The 22,892-nt window shown below is 36.8% G+C and overlaps 1 long non-coding RNA gene and 1 pseudogene across 3 annotated transcripts; both read right to left on the bottom strand.

Annotated features, from left to right (window-relative positions):
- Positions 1-695: 695 nt before the first annotated feature.
- Positions 696-3,183, bottom strand: LOC145791034 (uncharacterized). 2 transcript variants are annotated; one of them, XR_014330660.1, is made up of 4 exons: positions 3,083-3,183; positions 1,699-1,783; positions 1,144-1,209; positions 696-1,055 (listed from the first exon to the last, which is right to left on the bottom strand). It is a non-coding gene; the product is annotated as an uncharacterized LOC145791034 (long non-coding RNA). The 2 variants fall into 2 exon arrangements; XR_014330661.1 differs by having other exon boundaries at positions 927-1,055; positions 1,120-1,209.
- Positions 3,184-14,224: 11,041 nt separating this feature from the next.
- On the bottom strand, positions 14,225-20,491 carry LOC145791033 (ABC transporter C family member 10-like; annotated as a pseudogene). Its single transcript, XR_014330659.1, has 5 exons — positions 17,464-20,491; positions 16,888-17,189; positions 16,712-16,798; positions 15,344-15,922; positions 14,225-15,219 (listed from the first exon to the last, which is right to left on the bottom strand). The product of XR_014330659.1 is annotated as an ABC transporter C family member 10-like (transcript).
- Positions 20,492-22,892: the final 2,401 nt, after the last annotated feature.

Below are 22,892 nucleotides of genomic sequence, written 5' to 3'. Positions count from 1 at the left end.
AAAGAAATGGATACTTTATTTTAGTCTCTGCTTTCTAATTATCAATATATGTATATATATATATATATATATTTGGAGAAGGTTTTAGTATATACAACACAAATATATAACCTAATCTAGGAGAGGGGAGATGATACTCAAAACCCACACCTTGTGTCTGGTAAAGAGGGCCTTTACCACTTGGGCTGTCTCTGTCTCCTAATTATTATCAATTTTTATCTTATAAGAAGTTTTACAAAACAGTATTAGACCGTGACTACTTTCTCTCTACACTCTTGCTTTCTACCCGGGGTGAGATATGCTTTCGCAAAGGTGGATGTGGAGAAAAATAAGAGGCATATTTAGAAGCTCCCAAAGTGGGGTCACTCATTATTTTTAAGGTAAATTATACATGCATTCTTAAAATTTAATTGAAATACAAATCACCTCTTATAATTTTGAAAATTATATTTTACTAATTAAAATTTTTAATTTCATAATAAATCGTTTATTTTATTAATAAATAATAAAAATTAATTAACAATTTTTAACGATATTAAAAATATATTTAAATTAATAATTTAAATAATTTTATTATTGTATAAGAGAATAATTATGATTTTTATTTTTTAGTTAATTTTGTTAAATAAAAAATTCTAATAAAAAAATATATGCCAAATCACAAACAATGTGTCTTAAACAAACCTTAGATGGTATATTTGTAATTTACCCTTATTTTTAAAATAAAAATTCTTTCCCACATGTTCTTATGGTGACCCGAGATAAACACACGGCACAAACAAATCATATATATGTATTACTAAAGTGAGTTCATAGTCGTGTGGAATCTTCATTATTTTTAGGTCCCGTTATGAAACTCAATAGAAAGGCTCAAATGATATGATGATGATAACAAAGACCAATTAAACACAAAAATGACTATGAAATTTATAAACTACTTTTAACTAAAATCAATGCAGGCTCCAAAAAATGAAACAGCAGTCTCCTCCTCCCAGACCACTTAGTTGCTGGCAGCCACCAATGCCATGTGCTCTATCAGGTCCAACACTCGGTTGCTGCAATAAAGACCAAATGAATCACCACTAGGTGTCGGTGCACAGAGAGAGAGAGAAGCTGTACCTGTAACCCCACTCATTGTCGTACCATGAAACAAGCTCCATGAAAGATGCATTCAGTCCCATCCCAGCCTTGGCATCAAATATACTTGACCTGAGATAAAATATGCCCCAAAAATGTAAATCAAATAGTAAAGGAGAAAGTCATCGGAACATCAAGGATATAAAAAATAAAAAAAAAAAACCCCGAATCAGGGCACTTCAGCTTTAGGGTCATTCACCGGTAAAGAATATGAACAAACTAGATGCAGTGAAACAAATTTCCATAACAAAGGAGATTTTAAAAAAAAGAAAAGAAAAAGGCCCAGAAAACCACGTGATAACAGCCAAAACGTTCCTGCTTCTGCCCCCATACTTCCAAACCAATTGAGAAAGTTTCTTTAATTGAAAAGTGTAACATCAGCACATAAGCTATAGATGGGAAACCAATATGATATAGCTGCTGGTGGAAGGCCAAGAATTTTTTCCATTCAAGAATTTAAAAACACATCTACATTCAGAAGATATTGTGCGGGATATTTAAATTCTTAATGACAATAGTTTTATCAAGATATAAAAATGAGAGAGAGACAACAAAGTTAACCTTGAGTCACCAACAAAGTCATTGGAGACAACCTCCTCAATCTGTGTACCCGAGAATGCCTTTCAGCGACCCCTCTGAAGCATACCTATAATTGAAATATCAAGGGTGCCTTAGTTTTTTTTGTTTTTTTTGGTATGTCAAAGGTGATTTAGTACTTACCAATATGATGTTAATTCATGCCTAGGAACCTCACATCAATCAATCATGAGAGAGAGAGAGAGAGAGAGAGAGAGAGAGAGAGAGAGAGAGAGATTGTATATGCAAGGTGGATAAGAAAACAAAAAATGGCAAACATACTTTATGGCTGCTTTAACATCTTCATAAGAAGCACTATTCTCAAGTCGACAAGTTAAGTCCACAACAGCAACATTAGGAGTTGGGACTCGGAAGGCCATTCCTGTGAGCTTTCCATTAAGTTCTGGAAAACACCTCAAAATTACAAGGAGACACCTCATGACTCAGGATAAGGTGAAGCTGGCATAGTTTGCATAACATTAACATCCTGTCACATCCTATCTCCTCATTTTAACCATTCAGAAGATTTCACAGAAAAATAATTTGTAGACATAGGATCAAAATTTTTGAAAAGCGGTAACTGGTATTTGTCCCACCAAATCCTCAAGTCAACCGCCTTTCCAATTACAATGCTAAATATGCCCACATGTTGCGCCAGAATGGTATCCTTAAAACCTACTTCCCACCATCCTGAAGAAAAGTAAGGGAGTCCATGGTTTTCTCTAGCTGTGAAAAATCCAAAATACATGCAAGTGAATTTTCTTTCAATCTCTTGTAGACTTTTTATAACTTGTAAAGTGTAAAAGCTGCCCCAACTCCCTCGGGGTACTTAACCCAATTCCAAGATCTTGCAATGTAATCAACAAATATTAAGCAAACATAACATTAACCTAACTCGGTAGCAGCAATTACATTCCACAATATTGCGGCTGAGATAAAAAACTATTTGAGTTTAGCCAAGTTTATGTTGTTCAAGGTCAATCAGCTACCTTGAAGTTGACTAAAAATAACACCAAGTTCAAGCTCCTGAACTGAAAGTATTATTTTCAAAAAAAAATTAGCAATTTAAGATAGTGAGGTTTGCAATTTGAGTTTCAGTTTTGTTATTCAAAAAAACTTCTTAATCTAGCAAGGATGCTTGGGATCGTACACCAAGAACTGCATGTACAAGTCAGATTCAAACTTGGGTCATCAAATGAGCTACAATTATCTTTTAGCAACCTGAGCTTGCCAAGAACTGCTAAGTTCAACTTACAGCCCAACAATTGGAAGGAGATTATGTTACTACTGAAAATACACTACATCTAAAACAATTCAAGATGTCTAGGGAGGAACCCAAAGAAAATAGAAGCAAAGCACAATTTCTTACCATGTACTTAGCATCAACAAAAGGATCATTGACAGCTACAACATCCATGTCATCCCTAGATGTTGCTATCCATAATACCAATCTTCCAATCCGACCAAAACCTGAAAAAGTAAGCAATTTGAGTTAGTTCAGTTTTGTTAGTCAAAATAACTTCTTAATCTAGAAAGGATGCTACGGATCATGCACCAACAACTACTTACAAGATCAAATATTTTATTGAAGGAAAATAAATTACATACATAGTCAATAAACAACTGAAACAAGGAATACTACGGGATGTTGGTTGAAGAACAACTGAAACATGACAGAAACCATCAACAAACATACCATTGATTCCAACCTTTGTCTTCCCACTGCTTTGTGATTCTAAACAAAACAAAACAAATATAAAATTAATATTAAAATAATATGTGCATAGATAATGCACCAACAGCATCCAATCATGAGAAGAATTGTATATCAATCAAATAAAAATCCTCAAATGCAGAGGTAAAATATGCAACTATTAATCCATAAGGGGAATATTACATTCAACCATAACCCAAAACCACCAATATTAGAAGTATAACATAAGAAGAAACAAAAAATTATAAACATAAACAGATTTTAACAAATAAATAAGAAATTACTATCTCATATCAGTTAGATGAGTACAAAAGTCAATTAACTACACATTAGATTTCACAAACCCGAGCCAAATTTGAAGTATATATCTATATATATGGAATCAAAACAACTACCAAATCAAACAAACATGAAAAACAAAGGTGAAAGGGGCAGTTTCAAAGAAGGGGATTTCGGTCTGGGGTTTCATAGAATGGAGATGGAGAAAGGGAGAGAAACAAGTTGCAGAGAGAGAGAGAGAGAGAGAGAGAGAGAGACATACATTGAGGCATGTAGCTTGCTAAAAAAAGTATTTTACTCATCAACTACAAAATGTATAATCACACTATTAATTGGCATAATAAAAATATTTAAAATTTTAGAAACTATAAATATTGTAATCAAGTCACAAAGATTTGTGATATAAAATACAAAATACATAACTGCATCACTAATTGGCGTAACAAAATTGTTTAAAATTATAGAAAATCACCAATGTCGTAACTAATTTTCAAAATTTCATAACATTAACCAAAAATTATGTAACTATGCTCTAATTGGTGTAACAAAAACATCTAAAATTTTTAAAAACCACAAATGTCATAACCAACTAACAAAATTAAATAACATCAACTACAAAATGTGTAACTGCACCACTAATTGACATAATAAAAATAATCAAAATTTTTACAAATTACAAATGTCATAACCAACCCATAAAATTCCATAACATCAATCACAAAATGCGTAACAACACAACTAATTAATGTAGTGAAAATATACAAATTTTTTATAAACCATAAATATCGTAATCAAGCAACAAAGTTTCATAACTATTATCATAAAATGACTAACAAATCACTAAAAATCGTAGAATCACCAATCGGGATCTCTAATGATACAAATAAACACAAAATGTAATGACAATAATTAAATAATTTAATCAACGACTTAAAGCCATGGAACAGAAAATGAGAGTTAGAGAAGATTACCCAATAGAGCGAAAGGAAAGGGAATATGAGAAAGAGAGACTGAACGAACTTATCGCCTATGAAAATAATGTCAAAGATGGTGTTGTTTCCGATAAGGAACATCGGAGATATCTAAAGTGAAATCCAGCTCTAACTCTCAAACCGGGAATCCGATTCGAGTCTCGTCTTCTCCCACGAGTCTCTCGTACCTAGGCGATCGTGTGTGCCAAGTTCCATGCTACTCCGACGCTGTTTGGTGATTTTGGGGCGTTAACACCTCGAATTCTAAGTTTTTTAAGAAACTTGTCTAAAGTAAAATCCGGCTGTAACTCCCAAACCGAGAATCCGATTCGAGTCCCGTCTTCTCCCACAAGTCTCTCGTGCCTAGGTGGTCGTGTGTGCCAAGTTTCGTGATAACTTAAAGATCTTCCTGAATCATAAATGTTTTACATAAAATTTGTCTTCCTAATAACTTAAAGATCTTAGTAAAGTGAGTACACCATATGTAAAATCAGAGAACTACTAGAAATAGAAAGAGAGACAATTAAAGAGAATTGGAGCCTACCAATCAACAGGAGCCTACCAATTAGCGTGAATCTAGCCTATCCTGCCATGGCTATAAAGCTCAACTAATAAAATAAATTGAAATTCATTTGATAGGTGTAAATTGAAGTTTTATTTATTTATTTATTGCTAGGCCAAAAAGGATGAAAAATAGGACTAAAAGTATGTACACATAATGAAAAATTTAAACTATCCCATAACAACTTAAAATTTAAAATTAACTAACTAAGAACAAAATAGGACTAATAATGCTAAACTACCAAATATATAAAGCCAAATAATAACATAACATATCTATTTCATAGAAATCCATTCTTATTTCATAGATTTGTAACAAACGAAACCCAAAGAATAAAATTTGAACTCAATTTTGAACCACACAGAAATTCATATTTCAGTCAAAGAATTTTTACAAGCAAAACTTGAAAATTAACAGGAGTTCACAAGAATAAATAAATAAATACTAGCGGTTAAGGCACATGCGATGCGTGTGTAAATTTTTTTAAAAAAAATATGCAATTGAGTCAATAAAAATTGGTTAAGCCGAGATTATTGTTTATCTTCACCTGTTGAAATTTGTAGCAATTTACAAGTTGAAGTTAAACCGAAGTAATGCTTAACGCTTGTTGAAATTTGTAGCAATTTACAAGTTGAAGTTAAGCTGAGATTATTGTTTATCTTCACTTGTTGAAATTTGTAGCAATTTACAAGTTGAAGTTAAACCGATGTAGTGCTTAACGCTTGTTGAAATTTGTAGCAATTTACAAGTTGAAGTTAAGCTGAAATTATTGTTTATCTTCACTTGTTGAAATTTGTAGCAATTTACAAGTTGAAGTTAAACCGAAGTAATGCTTAACGCTTGTTGAAATTTGTAGCAATTTACAAGTTGAAGTTAAACCGAGATTATTGTTTATCTTCACTTGTTGAAATTTGTAGCAATTTACAAGTTGAAGTTAAACCGAAGTAGTACTTAACGCTTGTTGAAATTTGTAGCAATTTACAAGTTGAAGTTAAGCCGAGATTATTATTTATCTTCACTTGTTGAAATTTGTAGCAATTTACATGTTGAAGTTAAACCGAAGTAATGCTTAACGCTTGTTGAAATTTGTAATAATTTACAAGTTGAAGTTAAGCCGAGATTATTGTTTATCTTCACTTGTTGAAATTTGTAGCAATTTACAAGTTGAAGTTAAGCCGAGATTATTGTTTATCTTCACTTATTGAAATTTGTAGCAATTTACAAGTTGAAGTTAAACCGAAGTAGTGCTTAACGCTTGTTGAAATTTGTAGCAATTTACAAGTTGAAGTTAAGCCAAGATTATTGTTTATCTTCACTTGTTGAAATTTGTAGCAATTTACAAGTTGAAGTTAAACCGAAGTAATGCTTAACGCTTGTTGAAATTTGTAGCAATTTACAAGTTGAAGTTAATCCGAGATTATTGTTTATCTTCACTTGTTGAAATTTGTAGCAATTTACAAGTTGAAGCTAAACCAAAATCATTGTTTGGTACTTGTTACAAGTTAAGAAAAGTTTACAAAATAGAAATTAAAACAGTATATGTTAATCCTTATTGAAATTTGTAAGCAATTTACAGGACAAGTACTTGCCGAGGTAAATCGTCAGGTGGCATAACCGAGGTGTGTCACCCCGAGAAGATTGCACAAAAAAGAAAGAGTACACAAGACATGCAAAATATTCTAAAGTATAGAATCATGCAAGAACAGTTAGAAGAAGACAAAGATACAAGCATTCAGAAAAAGAAAGTTGAGTTAGCATTCACAAAAAGGCACATCGGCCATATGCAAAACTTACATCGTCTAAAGAAACAAAGAAGTATAAGAGTACAAAAGACAAGAAAAGAAAAGACATGACATCAAAACTAAGATTCCCCAACATCGGCAGCAGGCTGGGTTTGGACGTCAGAGGACTGCTGAGAAGATACCTCGGCCGCCTTCTCCGTCGCAATCTCGGCATCAATTTGGGCAAGGGTCTCATCAATACTATTATCAGCAAGAAGTGAATCCGATGATACCTTTGGAGGAATCACATCCTGGGGAACCTCCTCAACCTCCTCATCTTGAGTTAACTCTAGGACTTGCTCATTTTGAGGAGGGGACTTGGACGCAGTAGCCTCCTTGGCTTTTCTCACCAAGGCATCATCCTCTTCCTCATCTTCAGATTCTGAATCTTCATCGGACTGAGCTGGTGGAGGAGGTGGAGGGAATGGAAGAGGAATATCATCGGCATTCCTCAGAGGCGAATCATCAAGGACATTGAGTTTTTTCAGAAGAGACATCCAACCAAGGGTGAAACTCTTGTTGCATGCCTGCTTCACTTGAAGTTCATAAGCCTCAGTAACGTCGGCCATGCCTTGAGTGTATGCCTTTTCATCAGCTTCTTTGATTTCGGCATCTTTGGTGGCCAGGGCCTCCTGAAGCTCCTTTTTGGCCTGGGCCATTTTCTCTTCGGCCTCTTTTCTCTGGGACTCAGCAACCTTCCTTATGGCCTCAGCAGAATCGGCCTTCTCTTCGGCCTCAGTCTAGGCTTTGATAGCAGCCTCAGCCTGATCCTCTAACTTCTTCATTTTTGATTGAAGGTTTTTATTGGCCTTTTGAAGGGCAGAAAACTCCCTCTTCATGTCGATCAATTTCTCATGATTTTCAAAGGCTTGCATAGAGAGAGAATGGGCATGCTGAATGGCCTGAAAAAACACAAGGCAAAAGTTATTTGAAAAATTTTACAAGTATGAAAAGGAGAAAGAAAGACAAGTTACCAAGTGAAGACACTTACTTGAATAGAACGTTGAAGCATGAAAGCATAGTTCTCATACTCGCTCATTTTGGCGTTCCTGTCAAGATCGCCTGGAAGAAGTAGAGCAGTGCTGAGGGCAACGCCGACATTGATGTCATCAGCGCTATCACTAGCCATAACAGGCTTATCTTCTAAAGTAATTTCAGGTGCCCAGGGGACGTCTGGTATTTTGGACCCCGAGGTCGTTGCAGAGGATGACCTCGGCTTCTTTGATTTTTGAGATTCTGATGGCTGGGTTTCAGAGTGCCTCTTCCCAGTAGAGGGTTGAGATTTGTCACTCTCAGTCAGCTTGGAAATTGGTAAAGTATCCTCAGATTCAACCTGAGTTACTTTAGCCTTTGGCAGAGCTTTTTTAACTCTTTTCGGCTTCAGTGGGGGCATGGTTTGTGTTGGCTGAGTTTCAACATCAGAAGGGAGGCTGGCTAAAAGGTCTTTTGCAACTGGTTTTGGGCGACCCATCTCGACAGTAAGCACGAGTCGTCGCCAACGTTTTCGTTCTAATATTGGGACCAGGTACGGAGCCGAAGTTGATGGCTGATCAGCTGGATCGGATGTTGATCCTTGATCTGTTCGTGATGTGGATGCAGTCAATGGAGTTGTAGCAGAGGGTGGAGACAGGTTTTTCTACTTCCTTTTGGGAACGTCGGGCAAAGTTGACTTATATGTTGGAATAAAATTGAAAAGCACAGACGCTTTCCTTTTATGGACTGGCAAGTTTAGAAGTTTCTTCAAATCCTTGCTGGGAACAAAGGATTGGCGAAAGTTTTTTGGTGGCTTACGAACAGCTACAAGAAGAACAGACGTCGGAAACAGACAAAGTATTTAAGACTTTAAAAGAAAACAAGCAAAGCTGAATACTGGGCTCTTACCCTTGCCCTCTAAAACTGATCGAGGAAGAGGATAGAGATGGATGTCCTCATCTGGAGCAAACTCCCAATTTCCCGAGGTAATGAAATAGTCATCCCCAGCCCCCTTGTTGGAGTCTGGGAGGTCGGCTACAATTTTGAATTCGGTAGACCTCGGCTTAAGGTAATAAATGTAGCATTTTTCTTTCAAATTAAGGGCACACATGGTATAGCAGTACTGGATATCGGCTAGGGTGATCCTAGCATTTTCCTATTTAGCTAAGGCTATGATGCCATTGATCACTCGGTAGGAATTGATTGCCAATTGCATGGGATTCAACTTATAATAGTGAAGAATCTCACGAAAAAGGATGTTGAGTGGGAGCCGGAGTCCGCACTCAGTGAAAGCTACAATGGGAAAGGGCATCGAATCATCTGTGGGCATGATGGAGTCGTTATCTCCAGCCAGCCTCAGATGGACATCGGCAGGGATAGAGAACTCTTGCCTAAAGTACTCAAGTTTGGTCGGGGTATCTACCCTATGTCTCCACGTACCTATGATATCGGCCTAAATTAGAGGGGTTGGATTTCAGAGAAAAAATGTGTTGAGAGGGTTAATAAGACCTCGGCAAAAATCTAGGTAAAGTACTAGTTTCAATTTTTTCCTAAATTATGGGTTCTGCACAACAAATCCCAAACCTAGGTCTATGAAAGCAAGGGTTGAAGGCACGGATCTGGAAGACAGAAAGGCAAAGACGTGCTTTAGAATCAAGAACAGGGATGGGCTATCAAGAGCATAAAGAATACGAGAAATAAATGGTCAAGAATAGTAACAAGAGTGCAAGAAAGTGGTGAACAATATGTATTCAAGATATGGGCAAGATCAAAACCATTTGAATAAATATGTTCAGATATGTGATTCGCAAGATTTGGAACAATAATGGCAACAAGTAATGAAGAATATCAAAAGAATTGAAAACGAAAGGGACAGTGGCTTACCAGAAAATAGTGAAGCCGGTATGAAGATTGCCGAAGTCAAACGACAGTTACAGATGTAACAAAAACGACGAAAGCTTCACAGGAAGGGAGAAAGGAAGGTAGTTTCAGAGCTTGAGGACTGGAGCAATGGCGTATTCAAGAGCTAGAGAGAGAAAAAGCGAAGAGAAATCGAACGCAAAAGTGAAAAAACGAAAAGAGGGGGAAAGGTTTTGTCAAAAATTTGAAATAGCGGCAAAACGGAGCATTAAATGCGCCTGGAACAACGCATACGTCAGACGGCGCCCAGAGATTATAGCGATCCCGGGTTTACCCTTGTTGAACAGTGATCCGGACATGTGTTCGTGGATGTTGGTAGTTGGTTATTATCGTGTTTACATTCCTTTTTTCTTCATACATTGAGTTATAGGATGTGTTGGGCAGGTTTGTTACAGGTTGGTTGTGTTCGGGAGCCTAGTGTTGCTGCCCAGAATTTTGGACCTTCGCTCGAGCGAGGAGTTGGTCGCTCGAGCGAGAGTGGGGTTCGTGTTTGGTGGGTCGAGCCAGAGTGGCTCGCTCGAGTGAGCGGTTGCACCTGGTTCTGGACCTGAGAGCTATCTTTCTTGGCTCGAGCGAGCTTTTCGTGGCTCGAGCGGTCTGGGTTTTTCTTCGCTCGATCGAGAACTTCTTGGTTCGAGCGAGAGTTTTCTGTGTCTGGTCGCTCGAGCGACCAAGCCTTCGCTCGAGCGAGCGTGTTTTATATCAGCGGACAGCAGCGTCTTAAACATCACTTTTTCACCTCTTTTCTTTGAGCAAAACCTAAATCCGAGCCTCTCTCTCTCTAAACTTGCACTCTCTCTAAGATTTGATCTCCCTAGGGTGTGAATCTAGCCTAAGGCCTTTGTTAAAAAGATAGAGGGCGTTGAGGGCTTCGATTTAATCTGAAAAAGTTTGGATTTGGAGCAAGTTGATCTTGGAGTCTTCATCTCCTTTTGGGCTAAAACTTCGAGGTAGGGATATCCTACTCCTCTCTATGGATTTTGTCTTTAAATTTTGGTATTTTGAGATGTTGGGCTTGGTTTGGTAATTTTGTGAAAGTTCGGGGCTTTTTTGCAAATTTACAAAAGTTGGGGTTTTATTCATAATAAACCTAAATGCATGTTTGGCGTAGAGAAATGGTATAAATGTTAAATCATTGATGAAAATGGGACCTAAGGGTTGAAATGTAAATTATGGGAATTGACCTAATTACATTGTTTAATTAATTGGGATAATTAATTGAGAAGAATGAGGAAATGAAATGTTGATTGAATATCCATTTGTGCATTTATTTTCTGTTTAGAAATAACTGCTTTGGGCTATCGGTGGAGGATAGTCGTGATTGTTGTAGACAATGCATGATGATTAGGCAAACTGAAACTAATCAATGAAATGTGTCATGGAAATTGACGGTTGATAGAATGCATTAATTATATGTATTGAGTGATTGTATATAGAACCATTGTGTTTGTATACGTTATGTGTAGAGGAGGAGAAAGGGGATGTACTCCGCGGTTTAGGGGAAGATAGGGGATGTACCTCTAAACCGGATAGTGTTGGGAGAAGATAGGGGATGAACTCCGTAGATACAGCTCATATGCTTGTCTAAAGAAGTGAAGATAGAGCTTATATGCTTATCTTTGTGATGTGTGGATATAGCTTTTATGCTTATCTGTGGATATTGTTGTTATACATATCTGTTGTAGAATGTGGATATAGCTTATTTGCTTATCTGAGAATGTGGATATTGTTGTTATATATATCTGTTGAGCATGTGGGTAGTGCTCATATGCCTATCTATTGAAAAAGGGGAAATGAAAGTAACTGGGACTTGTAAGTCGTTTGACATAAATATATGATTTATGTGATTGTATCAGTGTTGGCCATCTATCAATTGCTAATCTTTTAGTCATTGTTCATGGTTGGTTTAGTGTATTTCTACTGGGCTGTGGCTCACCCTATATGGGAATATCATTTTCAGGTGCAGGAAGCATGCCACCTCCAAGGACATAGCTTGGGAGGCCAGAGGCGGACATGTTTTGTTGTTTTACTTTTGATGTATTACATGTAACTTCAAGCCAAGGGCTTTATGTGTAAACGAGTTAGTACTCTTTGTTGTAACCAAGTGTTAACTTGGAAAGCTGTAAGCCCGTAGGGCATTTTGTGTTGATGTTAACATGTAATACCCATGTAATGGAACTCTAATGAATAAAAGATTGTGGGTAGTTTATATGTAAATGCGTGTCTTATCTGATGGGTTTTATGTTGTTATTTTGAGGGCGTTACAGAGATGCAAGACGGCTTGCAAGCTTGTCATGGGCACGATCCAATGAAGTGGAGATGCATGAATGAAACGGTTGAGTAAATGATGCGTGACAGCTCACACACGTGAAAGAGTTCATTGGAATTCTTGTTCTCTGAAGAAAACATGTCGGCCTGAAATGAATGATCTCGGCTGAGGGGTTCTTGTGCCGATGTACAGGAAGAAGTACCGATATAGGTTCCATCACCTCAAAATGCCAAGGTAATAGAACCTAGGGGGCAGTGGTGGGGATATATTTTCTGAGTACCAACATGTGGCAAGGTGACGCCGATGTGTCAGCCGAGGTACCACGTGTCCTGGTCATTATGCCGAGGTTATCTCCGAAGATATCGGAATCCGAGATAAACGGATAAGGGACAAGAGTCCTAGAATGAAGAGGAGACTTAGTTAAGATGAGGATAAAGCTCTTAGGGAGTTTATCTTTATCTCTTGAGGAGTCCAAAGTAAGTATTGAATTGGAGTCCATAGAAGTCAGACTTCTAGTGAGACTAGGATTGAGTTAACTATAAAAGAGAGGCACCCCCGTGGGTCTAAGGTACGCAATTTATGCTTTGAGCAGTGAGTTTAGCACTTGATTATCTTTGAGAGATATACTCACTTGATCGTCGGAGTGCCCCTAGGTGGAAGAACCACCACCAGAGCCTTCTTTTTTTGTTACAGGTTAGCTGAAGTCATCTATTCTGCCAGTGCTCTTTAGCTGATTACTAAATGGGCAGTGTGATCAGAAAATCACTCACACAGGAATCATTAGCGGATTATAGTTCCATCACTTCCAGCTTATGAAAAGAGCAGCACTGTAGATTTTGAAAAATTATTTACATTTTTTTGGGGGAAAATGAAATCCGTTATCAGACGTGTTTATTTAAGTTAATAGTTTTCATTTAGGTTAATAGTTTGCAAATTTTTTGAAAAATAAAAGTATAAAATAGTACCCTAATGTGTTGTTTGGCAACATTTATGCCAAGAGAAGGTTTCCACTAGTAGGAGGTGGTGGCTAAAGGTGATTTTCATTAAGAGAAGGTGATCAAAGGTGGTTGCTGCCTGTGGGAAGTGGTTGGCAGAGGCTAGAGGTAGTTTCCAGCTGCAGGAGGTGGTGGTTGTCAAAGGACCTCACTGGTGACGGTGGCTAGAGGTGGGGGTGGCCGGTGGGGGTGATGAGTGATGGGTGGTGGCCAAAGGCGATGAAAGCAGGACGAAGGAATGAATTTTTTTTTTTTTCCTTCTAAACAAGTGAAACTAACTTCTTATTTTAAAACAAGAATTTAGTACAATTTGTGAAGTTTTGAAAACAAAAATAGATGCCAAACTAGTTTTTGTTTCCAATTTTCAATTTTTTTTTTTAAATATTAAAAAGAAAACCATAAATATAAATGTAACCAAACATACCCTAAATAACTTTTTGTTTTCAAATGAACTCTAATTTGCTTGGGATATAGCAATAATAACTATATATAAAACCAAATTAAAAATAAAAAATTAGAAAAGTACCACCCACCAGAGCTGAATGTTCCAGGAGGAAGCAAAACCATGCAGAGTGCTGATGAGGAGAGAACAACTACACTAAGTACTCCAAGCCGTTCGATCAACCACTCATTTGCTGCAAAACAGTGGAAAAATGGGGTGGCATTTATATCAATGACGTCAAGATTCTTTACGAAGAATCATTCCTCCTTCCCAAAAGCTGTTATCGTCATCAATCCTACTATGGATTCAGCAAGATGGTTTGCCACGAAAGACTTTGTTGTGCCATTGATTCGCATCAATTCTTTCGCGGTGCTAAGGTAGTATCTCTGTTGTCAATAATCAATGCCAGTTTACCATTTTAATCATATTTAATGCAAACCATCTGATTTATATAAAATAAAAATAAAAAAAAGTTATATGCAACATTAATTTTATGTTTTTCCATGGATCCAACAGGATTCCCCAGAACCTTGTAGTCACAAAATCGTTGAAACTTACATAGTTCCAATTTGATGCATACTTACTTCAAGCAAATATAATGTCAAATATAATGATAACATGTGAATTGGTGAAAAATATCACTATGACAAGCTATGCTTTTACATTTTTACCTTTTCTACAAACACATATACAAGGACTTCCCCACCTCAATTACTTACCTAATTTGAGTTCACCTATTTCCAAACAATTCCAAAATCTCTGTTTGTCCACGTGTTTTTGCTAAATTTCACTTCATATCTAATTGTCATATATCTCCTAACTCCTAGGGGTAGCTCAGATCTAAAAAACACAAATACAGACACGTGACAGACATTGATATACCAACATAGAAGTTTTCAAAAAATGCAAGACATGACACTTAGGAGACGCGTGCAAAATATATAATTTTATATATTTATTATATGTCAAAGATAAATAACTATTATAGCTCAAATATATGAATATTTAAGTCAAATATAATAAATTTAAAAATGAAGAACAGATATAAATTTACACGTTATTGTTTAATCTTTAGATTCCAATTCAAATTTATGATGTGTTTCATGTATATCTAAGTGTTCGGAAGAGTCTAACGAGTGTCGTGTCGGTATCCAATATTGTGTCAGACACGACACGTTACCTCCTTAGAAGTGTCCGTACTTTTTAGGCTTGGATAATCGATCACCCAAGTTCATAGTCTTAGGTGCTGGCACAGGCTTCTAGGAAGTCTGAGGTTCGATTTCCTCTCTCGTTTGCCTGGCTCATAGTCTTAGGGGCTAACTTCTAAATCTCGAGTTTACACACCCAGCGTCATTCGTTCAAAGGATCCTGCCTAGGCCGAGTTCTCAATCATCAAAAAAAAAAAAAAGAAAGGGTATTATATCTCCCAAGATTACCTGCAAGAGAATTGTCAAATAAATCATTGGTATGGAGATGAACAGGACTTGCCAGGTAACAGCAGTCAAGACAGCAAGATTAGCATAGGTATTTATGGTAGACGAAAAACTGTAGACAAAGCTAAAGGGAACATCAAGATCAACAATACTCAAATCGGCTGAAACCTACATAAAAAATGAAAAAATAACATAAGAAAACAAAGAAGAGGAAAGGGGGTTAGTTTCAAGAATATCAATGCCAAAAAAAAAAAACACAGTCACAAAAAGTTTAACATTTTGAGATGCTTACCCGACTCAGTATCCTTCCCAAAGGCGTAGAGTCGTAAAATGACATGGGCACACGAAAAAGGGAGTTTGGTAGCTGTGAAAACAAAGATTTTGACGATTGCATACCAAGAGCAACTATGGAGAGAGATCTAAAATACAAAATTAGTGTCGAAGTAAATCCAATCACCAAGTAAACTACAATCAATCGCAATGTGGTGACATTAGGATTTTCAACATTAGCGGCCATCCAAGAGTTTTGTAGTATTGAACCAATCACGAATGCAAGGTGGCAGATAGAAGTCGCGGAGAAAAGCAAGTAGCCTTTGTTCTGATTTAAGTATTGCATGTAAGGCTTAAGACCGATGCCTCATACTTCTCTCTCTTCTTGTTTAATCAACTGGTCCCCTTTAGATTTCTCACCAGTATGAGTTTTTTTGATCTCTTTGGTAGACGTTTCACGCTTCTGAGAAGAAGATACCTCTTCAAGCCTTTCAGCGCCAGCAGTTTCTTTGTGTGCATTGACAAGGTCTTGAAATTCTCGACTTGAAGCCAGTAACTGATGCTAAGGAGCTGCTTGTAGAATTTCTCCATCCGACATCAACTGTCAACCAAAAGAATTGAAATTATTACCAACTGATTGCTTAATAGTGATGAAACTTAGCAATGTTATATACAGTTAGTTCCCTTTGGACTCAACCTCTAGTAGAAAATAGAATATTCACTTGGCTATACACACTAAATGAATTCTGTTCCCTCAAAAAATTTACTTGTGACAGATCCAAAAAAGTTATATGGAAGTATGACTTCATTTTTCAGCAATCAAAACCTACTTCCTAAACTTTCACAATTAGAAAAAAGTGTGAAGGTTTTGAGGTACTTCAATTTTTTTGTACCTGAAACCTTCATATTTCCATATAAGCCTTCATACTTGCTAGACTTTCCTAATAAGAAAAAGTAACTTTTCTAGCATTTTCCAAGCACGTTAACTTTTTTAGCAGCAACTTTATCACAAAAAAGATTATTTATTTATATTATTAAAAAAACACTACTAAAAAAGCATTGGGCAAGCCAGCCATTAAAAGCATTCATCAAAGTTATATGGAAGTATGAAGGTTTTGAGGTACTTCAAGAACAGGAAAGTCTTGAGGTCCTAGGATTCATTAAAGATGTAGACAAGTATAAGTTTGGAACTATAATTAAGAAATCCGTTAAAAAGGAGTCAGTCACCATTTCATAGAAATGATCAGTAAGCAAATTGGCTTAATTTTAAGGCTATGTCATCGTGGTTGGATGGTCGAATTGCAGCAAGAATTAGAAGAAAAAGAAGAAAAAAAAAACTAATTTTATGAAGAACAGTGTGAAAGACAGCACCCAAAGAAGTTAAACTGACCAAAACAGAATCAAATGCAGGAAGAAAATCCACTTGGCGGGTGACAAGTAAGACCGTCTTCGTTGAAAGAGCTGCCATAACATATTCCTGCCATAATGAAATGAATTTTCTCCATAAGATTGTTGCGGGCAACAAGAATAAAATTGCAGTACACTAAAAAAAAGTAATTACATTACATTAAATAGGCTCGAACAAGTGTGTGCATTAACAGCGCCGAATGGGTCATCCAATAGATATATATCAGCATCCTGATATAGTGCACGAGCAAGTTGGATCCGCTGCTTCTGACCACCGCTGATTTCAGTGAGGTCACCGTAGGGTAGCAAGTCAAGGTCCTTTACCAAGGAACACTTCTCTAATGTTTCCTGGTATCTCTCATTATCCAATCCCGACCCAAGTAAAATATTCTCTCTTATTGTTCCGCTCTGGATCCATGCTGATTGAGAAACATAGGCAATAGTCCCATATACATGAATTTGTAAAATAGAGCAAATGGATCCAAATTGGTCATCGACAACAAAATTTCCCCCAATCTAACGAAAGGGGGAGCGAGTTACACTACAACAAATTGACACATAATAGGAAACAATTAGCGAAAGAATAAAACTCCACACCTTGCTAAGTTTTATTTTTCTAATGGCCTCTTTTAGGGAAAGAACAGTGCAGGATTAGTATAAAAATAGTACAGTGGTTGTGAAGTTGAGGTGTACTTAATAGCTATGAATGAATGAGAGGAAGTGAGCAGCAAGAATTTACAGTTCCCTGGATATTTGGAACCTCTCCTAGGATTGCAGCCAGAAGAATCGATTTGCCTGAACCGACATCTCCACATAGAGCCACCTTTTCACCAGCTCGAACCTCTAAATTAATATTTCTAAGCGTGGGCTTTAACGGACTCTCTTCCCACGAAAAACTAGCAGAATTGATGAAAATGCTTTGGCTCTTCATTCCCATGTTGCGTTTTTGCCTGATATTTGTGTTCTCTAGCTCAAGTGCCTCAAGAAATTTCATAATCCTAGCGAATGCAACTTTCGCTTGAATAACAACCCCAATTACATCAGGAATACATCTATCAGGCTCTTGAACAAGTCGTAAAGTCACTACAAATGTGAAAACATTACTAGCATGCAAAGGCACTCCGAGAAAATAGCATGCCCCAAAAGTGGCAGTTGAGACCAACACCGGGGATACCCAGAAGAGAAAGCCATTGTATGCTTTAAGCATTTGAACTGCCGATAACCATTTATATTCCACTTTCCTCAAGTTTTCGATGACATTCTTGAAATGACTTTCCCACGCATAGAGTTTCAACACCTTCATGTTCACCAGCGCCTCTGAAGTAGCCTTGAGCCGATCATCTTGGGCCACCATGAGCTTAGACTGGAACTTATGCTGCAATTTTGCAAGCGGGGCATTGCAAAGCACAGTAAGAATTATCACCACCAAGGATGCAATTGTCGCAAGCTTGACTGCGCGAAATAGGATTATTAAGGCAAGAAAGAGCTGGAGGCTCGTTGTCCAAGTTTGATGAAACCACAAAGGAAACTCTCCGATCCGATAAGCATCAGTGGAAACATAGTTCATTATCTCACCGGCCGAGTGCATCATTTTCGAAGCATTGGATAGTCTTAATTGCTTCTTATAAATGGCTGCTGTTAGCAAAGACCTCACTTTTAGACCAATAAGTCTGCTTCGAAAATACCATTGCCTTTGTGCTAAGGACTCAATGCTCCTAGAAAAGAAAAGTAAGATGGCCAACACTTACCCCTCATTTTTGAAACTTTCTCTGCCCTCGGCAACCTCAATGAAGGTGTTGAGAATAAGTGGACCAGTAGATAAAGTAACAACTGTTAGCAGTGCGAACAATCTCGACATAAATATCTCCTTCCAGCGGCACGAAACTATTGTCCACAAAACCGATGGTTGGGATGATGGGTTGAGTTGTTTTTGCTCATTGAATTTCTCTGTGAATAGCAAGTAACAAGCTTGTGCTTGATCTTCCTTGCGCAATTTGGGTATATCTTCATCCTCAAGTGTTTTCTCCCTCCCCCTTTTCATCAATGGGTTCAGCCACCAAAAGGTCATTTTATTGAAAAACCTAGCTTTCGCAAATGGAGTAATGGTGACAACAGACTCGGTTTTACTACTTCCATCGACCTCACTGTTTAAGGGGGTACATAGATTCTCATCAATTTCTTCATATTTGTAACCCATGTAAGTGCATAGCAATAACAAACTTGCCCCTAAAAAGGACAGTATATCCAAAGCTACCTTAATTGACACTTCTTTGATAAAAATGGCGGTGACAAGGGACAAACAACAAGCAATTGCAGTAAACAAGAAGGCAAGAATTGACAAAACCCACAATGATGCTTTTGGGAAATGTTTTCCTCTAAGGCTAATCATTAAGCCCATTGACAACCATGTTAGTCCTTGAAACAAAACTAGCAACCACCAATGCAGAGGTGAAACAGACCGGGACAACCTTAATTTATCGACTAACATCCAAATACCCAAAATCAAGTATACCAATCCCAAAACCCCATTGAAAATGGCAGATATCATTTGCAAACACGTAACACCACGAAAGTGCTTTGATGGTTTCTTCCGAATGACATTGAATAAGAACACGACCACGAGCAATATGTCAAAACAAATAATCATGGTGTGGTTGATACACGAAGAAGGTCGTGTCACAAACATGAAATCAATGGTGCAAGGCTCTGCCTTACCAGAAGGACAATCGGATTCCCCACAAAACACAGTCCATAGGCCCTCCATTTCTTAGTCTCAAACCCTTTTTGCCCAGCAAGAACTCTGCATTGCATACAAGAATCGGTTTAAAAGCTGCAATTTTAAATATATTTGACCCTTAGAGGGTTTAAAACCGAGTAAAATGTGTTGTTACTAGTAATTGTAAGATAAAAGTTTAGGAACACAGAAACTGATCACAGAATTGTTGAATATTGGCTCAGATTCTCCATGTGATTGGAAGCCCTAGTTGTCAACAATAGTGGCTGCAAACTGAAGAAAAAGAAGCGAGCTACGGATTTTGGAAATGAGTTTTCAACCGAGCTAGATTTTGTAGTTTGGCCATCATCAAGCTTGTTGGCAGTGGCCAAACTTGACTTTGGCTCTCCCATTTTGTGTATAAATAGGAGTGTATGTGATGGGTTTAGGAAGTAGCAGCAGAGACGTAGAAGTCAGAGAGAGTTTTGTGTGTGTGACTGTGAGTTAAGTTGAGAGTGTTGTCTCCGCCTCCACTGTTGTATTTGTTGTTTGTTCTTTCTGAAATTAGTAAATCTGTCCGTGGACGTAGGCTAATTGTCGAACCATATAAAACTTGTTTAGTTTTTGTTTGAGTCCTGATCACAACAAGAATCGAATACAACACTCTCAGATGATAATTAGAGGGTTTAAACAGAGTAAAGAGCAAAAAAACTAGGAATATAGAAGTTGATCATAATATCAGCACAATCCTTTCACATAAGTGATTGGTTTGTAGAGATGAAGAACTCAAACCTCCTTGCTTGTAATGAGAAAGAAGAACCAGAAAAGCTCAACCCTGTAAAAACTTTTTGCTTCTCCTCCCCCACAAACTCTAAAACTGTTTTGCAGATTCAAGAACAGAAACATATATAGTAAACCACAATAGTATTGCAGATTGGTTTACTATATATAGTGGAGGATGGTTTACTATTTATGAATTGGAGATTACTATATATGAGTTTGTGAATTCACAAACTTTTAATCCACAAAAAAGGGAAGACAAGATATGAGTTTGTGGGTTTGGTATTATTTATCTATATATATATATATATATATATCAACACTACAAATTCCGACTTATGAATCAAAATTTACTCAAAAAAAAAAAAAAAAAAAAAAAAATTAGCGTTCAAATTCATGTTACTCATAAACCTTGTACTTCATCAATATAATTTCTACCACACAAACACATTCGGAAATCAACTAAGCCATCATGACTTTCTTAACACCTTAGTCATAAGGAAAGGTCATGATTCAACTTTCCTCAATGGAGAGTTGAATTATAAGGCAAGTACTTAGTGATAGAGAGGTTAACTCTCATTAAGTACAAACACAAATACATTCAAAATAAATTATGAATTAATAAGGTGAGTTCATAACATTTATCTATATTATTAATAAAAGGAACACCTAAGTTGGTGTCATGAAACTATCCTCCACTTTAGTGCCAAGTGTATGCCAAGTGTATCCTCCACTTTAATGTCAAGTGTTCATTTTGTCATTTAAAAAAATCATTATTAGACAAATAATAGGCGTGAGACTCGAATTATGGACAAAAAACCATTATTTGACAAATAATGGATATGAGACTCGAACTATGAACAAATAATATAATGAAAAAAACTTTTATCACTTAAATCAAATATAATATATATTGTAAGTATTTTATTTTATTTTACTTATTGAAATTACATACATATTACCTGTGTCAATCACTAATATACATATATTTGTACAGTGACAGACATCATTCAATGCATAACAACCACTTTCACGGGTCATGATTGAGACCCCCTCCAATCACCACCCCCACCACCCCACACACACGTGGCGGGTGGTGATTAGAGGAGAAGGAAAAAAAAAAAGAAGGAAAAACTGACCAATCATGTTGAGAGGGGATCAAAGGGGGTGGGGGGAAAGGGGGTCTGGAACATTATTGCCACTTTCTTTTTTTTTTTAGGTCTAAACCGCCAGTATCCGGAAGTCCACAGGACCCCAACTAATCCGGTTCGAGCCGGGTAGGACCACAAGGGCGGCAAAACTCTCCCAACAAGTTTTTAACACAGCTGTGTTCCCATGTCTCGAACTCGAGATCTTGGTTAAGCTAGTTAGCATATCCTCCACATTATTGCCACTTTCATTTCATGTAAAAGGACACTATGCATAACAGCCACTTTCATTTCATGTAAAAGAACACTTCTATCTAGTGTACGAGGCTCTGTTAAAGCTGGAACGGAACAAAATGATTAGAATCCGTAACACCTAAACCGAAAGGTGAGACAAGAAAAAAATAAAATAAAATAAAATAAAATAAAATATTACAAATGTGAAAAATCACATGTATAAAATAATATTGTATAAATAAAAAATTCATAAATAATTTTTATGCATAATAATGTGATTTATTGTGAATCTTTTATTTTAAAACAAAATACTATTAAAGATTAATTTATTTACAATGGCCCTATTTGGCAAGTTGTTTCTTTTTAGTTTTTTTGGCTAAAATAGTCAATAAAGACAAAATAGATTAAATTAGTCAATATAATAAAATGTTACATTTAATCTATAATCATTTCACTTTTAGCGAAACAACTATCTTTCCAAATACAACTATGTTAGCAAAATTAAAATAGTCAAAAAACTAAATAATCAACTAAAATAATCAACTTCCCAAATAGGACCAATAATGATAATGTCATATCATTCTTATTAAATTTTTTTGTATGAATTTTATATATGTGTTACGGGGTGTAAATTTGGCTCGGCCCATCCGGGCCAGCCCATGTCAAGCTTCATAGGCTCTTGCCAAAAACTGGGTCGGGCCGGGTCAGGAAATTAGGCCCAGACCCAGGGGTATTTAGGCCTTGGGCTGGCCCCTGGGCCTGGGCTTGAGCTCGAACTTGAACAAATTTTTTTATTTTTTTTACCAACTTTTTTTTATTTTTTGCTATAAAAAACATTGAGTCTCGGGCATGCCGGGCCTCGAGTCGAGCCTTGAGTAGGCCTTATGCGGGTCGGGTTGGGCTTCAAAATGATGGCCCAAGGTCTCGGGTTGGGTCGGACCTATGACCAAACGGGTCGGGCCCACCCCGAACCGCGAGGAGGTTTTAGGCGGCGGGCCATTTTTATACTCCTATATGTGTAGAATTTTTCTAAAGAAATATAAGATTTGCACAGTTGACTATAAAATTAAGATTAGTACTACGGTTTTGCTCAAAAGCCGCATCATATGTACATAAAATCCATTAAACTAGCATATTAGGCTTCGTTTGAGAATTTAGTTATTTTAATTGGTTATTTAATTTTTTTAATTATTTTAATTTGGTTAAAAAATTGTGTTTGAGATGATAATTGATTTTTTTAGTTAATTTGATGGTCATAAGAGAAAAAGTAAAATGATTATAAGTTGGAT

This window comes from Camellia sinensis, chromosome 5, assembly GCF_055761805.1.
Source record: "Camellia sinensis isolate YWXY chromosome 5, ASM5576180v1, whole genome shotgun sequence".
In the NCBI taxonomy this organism is placed as follows: Eukaryota; Viridiplantae; Streptophyta; class Magnoliopsida; order Ericales; family Theaceae; genus Camellia; species Camellia sinensis.
Note: the sequence above shows the minus strand (reverse complement) of the source record. Positions and strands in the feature narration are given on the sequence as shown.